Source organism: Triturus cristatus, chromosome 3_2, assembly GCF_964204655.1.
Source record: "Triturus cristatus chromosome 3_2, aTriCri1.1, whole genome shotgun sequence".
NCBI lineage: Eukaryota > Metazoa > Chordata > Amphibia > Caudata > Salamandridae > Triturus > Triturus cristatus.
In genome coordinates, this window is record NC_140584.1 from 817,282,302 (window position 1) to 817,295,069 (window position 12,768).

Below are 12,768 nucleotides of genomic sequence, written 5' to 3' on the forward strand. Positions count from 1 at the left end.
TACAGTACTTTCTAGGAACCTAATCGGATTTCTTGTAAATTTTATTTGAGGTTTCACCATGTGCGTCATTGCATTTTTTCTTTCATTTTTTCTTTCTCACAAGTAGCATTGACTATGTTGCTTTCTCATACATGTACTCATTTTTTCTTACATAGTTCCTTGTATGTTTGGTCATGCCTATTCTCTCAAGTAGAGATCTCTGTTCCTTTCTTTGAGTCTCCATATTCAATTGTTTTTGTGACATATAATTCAGAATGTTGGATTTTCTACTCAATGCCCTCTTCTCGTCCTACAGTGCCATACATGAATTTCACAGTGTTTTCTCTTTATATGTATACTGGATATTCAGTAAGCAAGCACATCATTTTGTCATTTATTAATATGCTGTTTACATTGAACTCCTTGACACTGCCTCTTATTATCCTTTTCTTTCTACGTGCATGGCTTTCACAGCCGTTTGTGTCCCGTTTCCAACACGCGTCACCATGACAACGCGATACAACCTCTCCCTCACTTCCTTTTCACTCTGTAGCTGCATGCAGCGCGCGTTCTAGTTGTTTTTGCCCCCATTGGCACCGGACCTACTTAAACTTCCGGTGTTTAGACCTCGAGGTTCCAACACCTTGGAAACCGGGAACCCGTTATCCGCGATTTGCTCACGCATCGGGTAAGACTCCACCAGCGCCAACCACTATTATGTATGTTATTTTTGCTCAGTACGCTCGGCTCATTCTGCCCCTCTCCTCACTTCAGAGCTTTCACCCGTACCGGAGGATCCACTACCCGTGATCCACATTAATTCTGGTAAGAGTCATTTTCCCGCCAGCCTCACTTATAGTTTCCATACCTGCACATAGGCTCACTGTGCCTTTTTCCACCCTAGAGCGCCCAGCTGATCACCCTAGCTGTCGATTTATCTCGCCGCTCACCTGACCACATCTGATACGGTATAATTTTATACAGCACAGTATTTTCTGAAGCCGCGTTCTCGTACACTATTACAGGTACGGGATTGTTGTTGTTCATTCTACCTTCATGCGGTTTTTTCCATTTTTTATCGTGCGTGCATGATGTCTATTTCCTTCCGATGCTCTTCTTCCTACAACACAGGTTTACAGATTCTCTAGGTGCCCTTTTGGATATACTCCTTTCAACCCCTGTTTTCCATAATTCTAAGAGTTTTTTGTTTCAAGCTTTGTTGCATTCATTATTACATGTTTTAAATTCCCTTTTGTAAAGATGTTCCTTGCACTTACTGCTTTTTCAACACATGATTGTATGCCTATTACATTTTGGTGTGATTCGTCCACACCAGTTCTTTGTGTTCTCAACAAATCTTACGGACTTTTTCCACACTACTTGGTTTTAATTATCTCAGTGTCCGAGTTCAATCGCTCATTAACTCACTACCTACATGTTTGTGAATTTATCTTTTCCTTATATTTCCTGTTTTTTTCACACTTTTTCACGATCGCTACTATTATTCCTTTTCTTTTTCTGTCTCCCCACCTTATTTTCTCGGTCTTTTTCGTTTTCCAGTTTAAATAGCATTGGGCCTACAGCATGGTGTCACACTTTAGTATCATTTACGGTTCGGACTCACATTACCCAGTGACGCGAGGTTGACTTTTCCTTCCCCACGTTTTCCATCTTCTTTACTGTATTTCAACACCAGATGTTACCTTCCTCATCCACGAGCACTCCGCATGGTCCATGATCTTTCTCTTTTGTTGAACAGTCACATCCACCCCAACACATAGGGTGGTTTTCTTCTCCTGTCACAAGTGACACACTGCTCTTGTCACTTTCGTTTGATTTTGTCACTTAACTGTACTTGTTAAGTACCAGACCATGTGAACCCATGTGTTTCTTATTTGCTTTAACATTTATGATTTATCTTCTAAAGAATTTTTCTTTGTTTCCATGTCCTTCTCAGCCCTGAAGAGTCATAGCTAAACACAGTGTGACGAAACACGTGTCGGCTGAATGTTCTTGCACCATGTATTGGTCAGACTTTGTTACATATAAAGAACACCACTCTAAGAAATGTCATTGATGTTGATGTTTTTCTTTCAAGAAACCAGAGTCTCTGAGTATTGTTTATTTCGTTTTATATGCTATCAATAGCGTTACCCTTATTGCGTGCGCAGGACTTTGTTTGCTAAACTAACCTAAACACTAAGGGTCATATTCACAAGGATCTATCGCCGAGTCAACGGCCCTTTATCGCAGGCAAAGTAGCGATAAACTTATCGCCCCAATCACAAGCTGGTGTTAACATCCCACAGCACCAGTTTACCCGCGATAACAGTCGCAAAACACATCGTCACAGATGACCCCCGCTACTATCTCTAATGATATGCAGAGTAGGCGTTCCCGTGCCAAAAGCCGCGACAACACCACTCCACAACATTCTCAACGACCAGCCAGATCTGCAATAAGAACACAAAACAGGCGATAAGGCGCATTAGCAGCAGGAAACTAACACCTGCTCTGACCTGGTGCAAAGTCGGATGGCAGCCTGCACCACAAAAGGGAGCCCAGCCCAGAGCCACACCTGAAGAACAACAGATGCACCTGTGCAACTAAACATGCAGCCTGGAGGGCCTAAAGGGCAACACACCCGCCGCCACCACCCCCAGGACCCCCCCCTGCCCGGCACCCACCCGTCCAAAGACATTCCACATCAGGTACACCTAAACATGTACGGAATAATCTGCATGATGTCGCACAATCACAACTAGTGACATGCATGTGTCGTCACAAAAATGAGCATCGCATATTCACTTTCAAAGCAACAAATGAAACTTTATTAAAATGAACACTGAACTGAAATGAAGACACATGGCGGCTCCCCTTGGGACAATCCGTAGGTCACAGCCTGCAAGACAAAAATCATGATGAGAAGGTGTGTCCTGCGCACATCAAAAGACAGAGAGAGAGCGAAGGAGAGAGGAAGAGATGGAGAGAGAGAGATAAGAAGAGAGGGGGAGAGAGAGAAGAAGAGAGGGGGAGAGAGAGATAAGAAGAGAGGGGGAGAGAGAAATGAGGAGAGAGAGAAGAAGAGAGGGGGAGAGAGATAAGAAGAGAGGGGGAGAGAGAGAGAGAGAAGAGAGGGGGAGAGAGAGATAAGAAGAGAGGGGGAGAGAGAGATAAGAAGAGAGGGGAGGGGGAGAGAGAGAGATAAGAAGAGAGGGGGAGAGAGAGGGAGAAGAAGAGAGGGGGAGAGAGAAGAAGAGAGGGGGAGAGAGAGGAGAGAGAGAGAAGAAGAGAGGGGGAGAGAGAGAGAGAGAGAGAAGAGGAGAGGAGAGGAGGAGAGAGAGAGTGCCGCCCCTGCGCACCCAATCCTCACTGCTCACCTGCTGCCACCGGTGTGCCTCCAACCACTTTCCGGTATGTATTGCAGTTCACCAGGGCACACATCTGAGACAGACCGGTCATCTGAAACAGAGTCCAGATACATGATTGGCACAGTACACACACTTGCACAAGACAACATCGCCTGCCCGCCCATGCACACCCAGGCAGAGGCACCCCAGCCCGTCCCACTGCCCATCGGAGCATGCCCGCCCATGCACACCCAGGCAGAGGCACCCTAGCCCCTCCCGCCGCCCATCAGAGCATGCCCGTCCATGCTCACCTAGGCCTCACTGCTCACCGTCCCCCACTGGTGTGCAGACAAGAGGTCCCACTACGTGCTGCTGCAAGCCACAAGCCCGGGGCCCGCGGACATGGCACACTCCACATCATGCAGCCCCGCTCTGCAGGCCACCACGTCTCATGTTTGGTTCTGGGTCTTGATTACTCCATGGCAGAGGACATACCAGTGCACCCGGCCTCATCGCAGGCTGCACACCCGCTCAGCCCAATAGGTGCCACTAACTCTGTGATCCCGGAAGCGACGCCATGTGACGGTAGGCCCGCACGGCCCGCTGGCTCTGGCCTACACTGCGGTCCAGCAAGGCCCACAAAACCGGAGCTGTCCGGACTGCCCCTACCTCAGTGCACCCAAAGTCACCGTCCCGTGGCGGGGTGCCTGTGCTGGCCGCAAAGCTTCGGGTGGCACTAACCCTGTGCAACCCCAGTCAGCGCCACGGGGTGGTAGGCCCGTGACTGCCGCAACTGCCACTAACCCTGTGCGCAACAACTCATGGGCCCTTTATGATTGAGAACCGTGGAGCATCCATCATCCAGTCACCACCGGCAGAGGGGAATGTAACATCGTCGGCCCCATATGTTGGCGGAGTCACATGGCTGGTGACGCCTGTGCCGGATGGGTGTGGTGTGTGTGCAAACCTGCCCTCAGGGAGCGGCTGTGACATGCTAATAGTGACCTGCACACCACCAGCGAGTACGCCTGCAACGGGTAGCAATGAGGGCCCCCCCTCGGAGCGTAAGCGGAGTGGTCTGGCCTGCCGTACACCGGACCAGCGCAGGGCTTGCAACAATGACCCGTGGGCTCTGGGCGTGGTTCAGTCCATGTACGGACATGGAAGTGACTGATGCGTGTGTCCCTGTTGTAGTGACCACGGCACCCGGAACACAATCGGCAATGTAGCACCCTCTGACTGGCATCCCACAGGATGAGCATAATTGACGCAAGGGAAATCACTGTCCCTACATTCCTCCACACATTCATACATGAATGATGAAAGACATAACACAGCAGTGCGTTACAGGATGTTTATTGCACATCCAGTGCAGTTTTGCAGCTTGAGCGGTACAGGGCAATGCCAAGCTCACTACACAATATGGGCCCGTGGAGGGCCGGCCAGAGTCCATTCGGGGATGACAAGTACTGCAGGAGAGGAAAGGTACAGTCCGCAGTCTGCTCGCCGTGTCATTGGTCATCAAACAGGATATGGCAGTCTATGTATCTGTCCAAGGTGAGTGCATCAGAGTGTATCTGGGGTCAGTGGAAGGTCATGTGCGGCACCAAGCAGAAACAGGCCAGGTGCGAAAATGAATGCTAGTGTCTCCTTCTGATCACAAACCCATCCACGTCCTCGTCCCCGGATGTGTGCTCTGCCCCACCTGCGGGTGTTGCAGTACCGGCTGAGGCACTGTGTGCCACTGACACATCAGGTGACGGAGTGGATACGTCTGCCGCACTGTGAGGCGATGGCACACCAGCGTGCGGAGATGTGGATAGTGTGGGGGCAGCAGCATTCATCATCGCCACGCTTTGTGGCAGCAATGCCATGATGGGGATCTGCAGGGCATGGTAGATCCCAGCTACATTTCGCTGGTGTGCAGCAGTGGCTGCCATCCTTTACGCCTCCATCCGCATCATTTCCTCCATGAGCCTCCGCATGTGTGCCAGCTCACGGCTGGTATCGCTGGAGCCCCTCTGAGCGGACAGGTGTTCTTCTCTCCGCGTCATGACTCCAGTGATGTCAGTCAGGGCTCGTCGGGCCTACACACCCAAGGATGGCGTCCACTTTGGTAGCCATGAGGTCGAACCCCACCTGCACCTGCTCTGCCGTCTCCCTCTGGCCCTGGAAGGCCGTGTGTTGTTCCTGGGGGTCTTGGGAGACTGCTGGGGCCGTGGGTGCCTCCTGCTGTGTGGTTTGGGTGGTGGGTGGAGTCTCCTCGATGCAGCTGGGCAGCCCTGATCCTGGAGGTGAGTCGCGGATGATGTCAATGATGTCTAGGAGGGCTTGTGCGTCGATGCTGGGGTTGTCCTCCTCGTCATCAGTGATGAGTGGCTGGGACTGCTCTGCAGGGGGTGTCGTTGACGGTGGAACTGCAATGTGAAGGGGAGATGGTGTATTGCAATGTGTCCACATGTATGTAGCCGCATGGTACATGATGACATTCAGACAGCATGGCATTGTACATTGTGACAGTCTATAGATCTGGGCGATGACCCAGAGTCATTGAGGGTGTGCACTGTGCTCTGCTTGATTGTGCATGTGTGCCATCATGGCCACCTCCACCCGTCCTCCCAGTACCTGGTGGTCACTCACCCTGTTGTGGTTGTGTTGTGTCCTGTCGAACAGTGTCCGGTCCCCCGACTCCGGCCACAGTATCCACACTGATGACTGTCGACACCAGCTCCTCCATGTCATCCAGCACGAGCTGTGGCGTTGGGCCCCCACCTCCAGTCTGCATTCCTACCTTCTGGTTGGCTGCGAGTTTCTCCTTGGTCTTTCGCTTGATGTCATTCCATCGCCTCTTGACCTCGTCAATTGTCCTCTTGTGCTCTCCGACGGCATTCACCTTGTCCACGATGTCCCGCCATATTCCATTCTTAGTGCCCAATGACACGTTGGAGGTGATGAACAGTTGTTGATGGTGTTCCATCACCTCCGTGACTATGATCCTGTTTGCCTGCAGACTGAACTTCGTCTTCCTCTTCTTCTTGTCCTTGCCCTTCCCTGTCCCCGAGGTCCCAGGCTGGTCGTCCGGGGTGCTTGTGGGGTTGCGCTCGTCCTCTGCGCCTGCTCCGGCTGCCTCCATGGTGCTTGGGTGTTGGTCAGTTTGTGTTTGGGTGTTTTTTCTACTTTTATGGTGATTTTTCCCGCCTGCCAGGTGTGTGTTGCAGGCCTGGCGCTGCCTATTGCCGATTTCCTCATCACACTTTGGCCCATCGCAAATTTTTTCACGTTGGGGTTTGTGTCTTTATCTCCGTCGAGGTGGTTGTATCGCGGGCATTGGCCGCGGTTTCGGCAAACTATCGCATGGGGCCGCCTTGTGAATTCCACGTTGACACAGGGTTATTTTTACGCGATAGGCTGTGATGTGTAAAGTTGCGTTAACATTTTTTGGTGATGTTTAGCACACATTCTTGTGAATATACCCCTAAAAACGAAACTACTCAATACAACTCAAATGTAGACATTTCCACACAAAAAATACTCAGAAACGCAAACACTCTCAAGATAAACATAGCCCACCTGCCATGCACACTTCAAAGACACGCTTGCAGCCATGACAGCCACTCAAACAAGATGCTCTTATACATTTGACGCATGTAAAAAGATCGACAAAACAACAGTGTACTCTTCACAAGTTAACTACACGGGGCACAAACCTCACTCGGTATACTAAAATCACACATTCTGTGATATAAAAAGAATGTAAACGTTCTTAAGCACTACCTTGGCAATTTCGACAAACCCAGCACACCCGCTTACATATATTTAATACCCCACATACACGGGTACAGACATACCCTGCTCCATCACTACATACACAACAAATGAACAAGGAATCCCATCATACAGACATGCACAGACAACCCCTGCCCTATACTATATATAAAACAAACTAACTCTTAATTCCACCACACACACACACACACACGTGTACAGACACCCCTTGCACCTTCTCTACATAAACAACAAAGGAACAATGAATCCCACTACACACACACACAGGCACAAACACCCTCTGCTCCTTCGCTACATACACAACAAACAACTAATTCCACCACACAGAGACAGGCACAGACACCCCCTGACCTACACTAAATATACAACAAACGAACACTTAATTCCACCACACACACACATTTACAAACACCCGTTGCTCTTTCTCTACATAAACAACAAAGGAACAATTGATCTCACTACACACACACAGGCACAGACACTATCTGCTCCTTCACTACATACACAACAAACAAACAACTAATTCCACCACAAAGAGACAGGCACAGACACTCCCTGTTCCTTTACTACCTACACACACAAACAACTAATCCCACCACATACACATGGAGACACCTCCTGCTCTTTCACTACATACATAACAAAGGAACAATTCATCCCACTACACACACAGGCACAGACACCCTCTGCTCCTTCACTGCATACACAAAAAACCTACTATTAATCCCACCACACACACAGTCACAGGCAACTCCTGCACATTCACTACCTACACAACAAACACACAATTAAGCAAAGTTCACAGGCTAATACAGCTTATATTTACCAGCACTATTATAGAATGCAGCAGTGGTAAAAGCTAAACCACACCAACCCACCCTATATGTGTATTAGTATTCAGATGACAATATTAGGTATGTGATAATCACAGAAAACACTCCAGTCGCAGCAAAGTGTAAAGCATGGAATTTACAATGTAATTGCCAAGTCAAATGTATAATATTAAACTGGTGCACACCACCAAAAATACATTGAACAGAAATGCTTAGACAGGATGAGTCAAGAGTATGATAGCTGGAAAGTGTTTCAAAATGTATTACATCGCCATGAGACTACTCTGTTGATGAGATTGTTTTCAATGTATAAAGCAATTGTGATATTCCATCACAGAAAACAAAACAGATCAATCCTACTAACAGGTCCGGTTTTTTCTGGTACAATATCCAATGAGTCACAGACATGTAGCCACATCTACCAGAGCATTAATACTACTGCCTCACTCAGCTCACACTTGAAACCCTCACAAGTGTACCTGAAAAAAGAGCTTACATTGGGCGCTCTGGAAGGATGGCCGTGAAAAAATGCCACAGATTTGGGAGTGAGGGTCATTGCTTTCATATTAGTTGTCCTTCAATAGGTACGATTTTAGAATAGCCTGAGATCGGTATGCAGGCAACAGAAAAGGCGAATAGTCGTTAAGGAGAGGAGCATCCTTGAGTCGGGCATGAGGAATGTGTGAGCAATATAAGGGAGATCCGAGTAATGTCAGGAGGCTCTGGTAATGTGGAATGAAGGGATTTGGGAGCAAGCAATCTCAAAAAACTAAATGTGACGGACTAGCCTAGGAAAAACTAGAAATAGAAGATACACACCCTTGGAATATGCAGCAATGAAATAAGGAACTACATGTGTCTGTCACGGTTGGTGAGGGATGTATTGGGGTGAACACATTAATGTGACATGAGAACGAATAGAATGTATATGCTAAGTAACTTTTCATGCTGATCAGAGATGACTCTATGGAAGAGACTCAGAGGATGTTCAGGAATGACGTCGGGGAAAGTGATGTGACAGTACACCATATATTTAATCCAAATGTTGAAAGGAGCACTGAGTAGGATGTTGAAAGGTGAAGGTGACCAGGTTATAAAAAACATATAGTCATCACTGCCTTTGTCTTTTATTGTTTTGGCTGGTAAGCCCCATGGATACTAGATATCGAATTGCTTCAAAAGTCTCAATAAAAACACCTGAAGGGACGGTCAACCTCACCCAAATCTAAACCAAATGGTGTCCACCCAGAGGACGGCAGATTTGATCGACACTTTGGACTCGGGTACTTCAGAAGGACTTTAAGTCTCCAAATTGTATTTCAGTAGGACTTTAAGTCTCTTACACAAGTTTCTTCATTCCAAATGATGCTTACTAATTAAAGAGGGGCATCTTGTATTGACAAATATGGTGTCTGCCCACTGCTTTTCACTGAAATAAGCCAGGAAAGAACAGTAGTGTTCAATGAAAATATTCGGATTTAAAGAATTTGAGGGGCCACAATAGGATTTTGTCGTGGATTTAGGAGACTATCACATATAAACAAGAATAGGTATGGAAGAATTAATATCTCGTTTTTATTTTATCATAGGGAACATTTAATTACCCTATCCTCAGATTTCAATCCTATACAAATGTATTATCCAAATTATTTCAAAGCACACATATGCTATGGGACCGATCTTTGTGAACAAAAATCATATATAACATTCAAAAGCACTAGGAAATACCAAAGCATACATATATAAACAATACAACAACAATTGTAACATCAACTTTACGTTGCCAATACCCACTGATATTTATATAACTAGTGTTCACTCATTGATTCTGAGTGATACACTTAGAGGTAGTCTTTTGAGCCCATAGAGGGAGAAGCCTCTTTTCCCTTTATTCTATTGTGCCACTGAACAGTTTGAAACACACTTTTTCAATTTTTATAGGGACTTCTCAAACAAATGTCGACGCGGACGCATTTCAGCCTTTATATTCTTCTTGGCCTCCTCAGGACAAGGGCAATGGAAACAATCTAAATAAATCCATAAGATATATGTATATTAATATACACATCTATCCTTATAATTGTACAGAGCATGCTGGATCACCACACTACTTAAAGCACTATGTGCGCCACCACTTAAACAAAAAAGTGAAAAACGAGTGAGAAAAAACGACAAGTCTCAAAATATGTCCAAAAATAAGTAGAAATATACGTAAAAAGGGGGGCGTGGCCAGGCAAGATGGCTAAACGGACGTGATCCGTCTCGGCTCCTGCTCCACTCTGGCACCTTGAGTATTATTAAGTGTCCCGTTTGAAAGCGCCAAAATTGCTCCTACCATGCCCGATCGATCCCTGCTCTGAGAGCGGGGGCACAGGAGTTCTAAAATGCTGCAGCTGCGAGGCGGAGCACTGAATTGGAGATCGCCGGCCCGGACCGCAAACCTTCATAAAATGGTGGCCGCGTGAGGATACCAACGGCGGTGACCGGGTGCTGCACCGCGAGAGACTGTACCTATCCCCACGACACTGTCTGCGGGGCCACGAATGTCCTGCATCCGCCGTCTTGGGAGGCGATGAGAGAGCTACTGCTGCAATTAACCACGACTGATGCTGGGTGAATCCCGCGAGCGGAGGAGGGGGAACGAGCTAGTGCAACGCCACTCACTACTTTGCGATGTAATCTTTAAACGAAGATCAAAGAGGGACTCCACCACACGCACTCTCAGGGGATTCTTGTAGTCTGCAAGAGATTTTCAGCGCTCAACGGCCCCCGCGCCTTTTCCACGCCTGACCCTAAGATGGTGCCCCATGCTTGAGCTGTTAGCTGAATGACGGAGGGCATGAACGGCTGCGGGCTCCCTGCACCAACTGAAAGGAGACTGCACCTCCCCAGTATGGTGACCCATTCCTATGGCATCCCCCCAGGGTCAGGCTTACATCCAGCGGTGATCCTACACTGATGACACTCGTTGGAGTCCTCTTCCCTTTGCTACATTCCCGGAGAGACTGCCTACCTTGAATAGAAAGGCACACGGTCCTACGTTGGCACAAACCAATATTAAGGGTGTCCACCGCAATCCGCAAAGAGTTTCCTATAATGGCCTCTACTACCCACCACGTGAAGGGCGCCGAGGAGCCCGTACTTATGTCACCAAAGAAGCCACCGCCATCACCCAAGGTCACCAGTTATTTCCATCATTCTGACAAGCGGCAGCCCTCTGACAAGGGAGCGCCTCAGACAGATATGGCACTCACCAAGGACGACCTGCTGTCCTCATTGCGTGACTTTAAAGCTGAGCTACGCGCTGAGTTCAACCAAGACATGAAAGCCTCCATTGACCAGCTCCGGACGGACTTATCCACACGTATGACTTTGCTCCAGCAAGATGTTGACTCCGTTGGTACAAGAGTGGAGGACCTGGAAACGCAAACCCAGGGGCTGGAAAAACATACCATGAAGGCGCATGAACAGCTACAGGACCTTCACCATCAACTCCACCTGGCCCAGCTAAAAACCGAAGACCTTGAAAACAGGGCTCGGTGAGATAACATACGGATTCGCGACCTGGAGGAGGGAGTGGAGGGGCCTACCTTGAGGCTTTCTCCAAAGGCCTATTCGCCAAAATCGTTAGCCCGCGCCAGCTCAAAATTAAATTGGAGCGTGCTCACCTAGTTGGACCGGCGGCCAGTGGTGAAAAACGATGGACTCATGACATAGTGGTTAAATTCCACTCCTTTAAGGTCAAAGAACTAGTTTTGCAGGAAGCTAGGAAGAAGGGAGATGTCTCATTCCAAGGCGACAAGTGCACCCTATACCAGGATCTGGCGCCAGCAACATTGCAACGGAGACTCCAGCTTCGACCACTCACAATGAAACTCCGGGAGGCACACGTGCGATATAGGTGGAGATATCTGTTTTGCCTAAGCTCTGATCACGACACTAAACCGCGCCATGTCACTGAGGTCAACGAGGGCCTTCGGTTGTTAGGCCATCCCCCAGCTGAGGAAGAGGTCCCACCAGGACCACCGAGGAGTAAAGATGGCAGCACCACGAGACGAGCTCAATGGTCCACAAGTTTGAGGGGAGCACATAAATGACTGGAGGACTGCTGGTCTCCGACCTAACCTCTACCTGCCCACTGCGGTAGTGCACTCCTGCATCACAGGTACAGAACATGGCTTCCTTGAACAATGCGGACTGGCGGTCCGGGATTGTAAGCTCTAGGGTAAGGAGCACCTGCAGAACTTTTAAGGCTTATGTGAAGATGGCGAACTTTCCTGTTGAACACTCAGGGTCTGTGGCCCCGACCTCCACCGACAAGCCCAAAGGGGCGATATTGTTGGTGGTCAGAGCATAACACCTATCTGACTTTCACTGATGTTACTACTGTTGGGGTTTCTTTTTTTGTTTATCTGGTTTTTGGAGGGGGGGGGGTTATTTTACTGGTGGTTGGTGCAATTTAGAAATTGGATTTGTTCACGCATTTATATCCGGTGCAATCTCATACATGGGCTGTTACATAGACTAGGGGGAGGGGACGCAGGCTGTGCTAGCCCTTGGAGTCATGGGGAAGCGGCGACGAGTGCGGCTTTGAGCTTGGGGGAATACAGGGGGCCACGTAGTCATGGTACTCAGAGTATTCTCCTGGAACGTTAAAGGTTTGAACTCACCACTTAAGCGCCTAAAGGTATGGAAATATATTACTGATCACCAATTTGACATTGTGGCCTTTCAAGAGACACATCTGAAAAGGGATTATGAAATGCGGCTGCGACACAAACAATACCCCCTTATCTACAGATCCTCAGCGGGGACGAAAC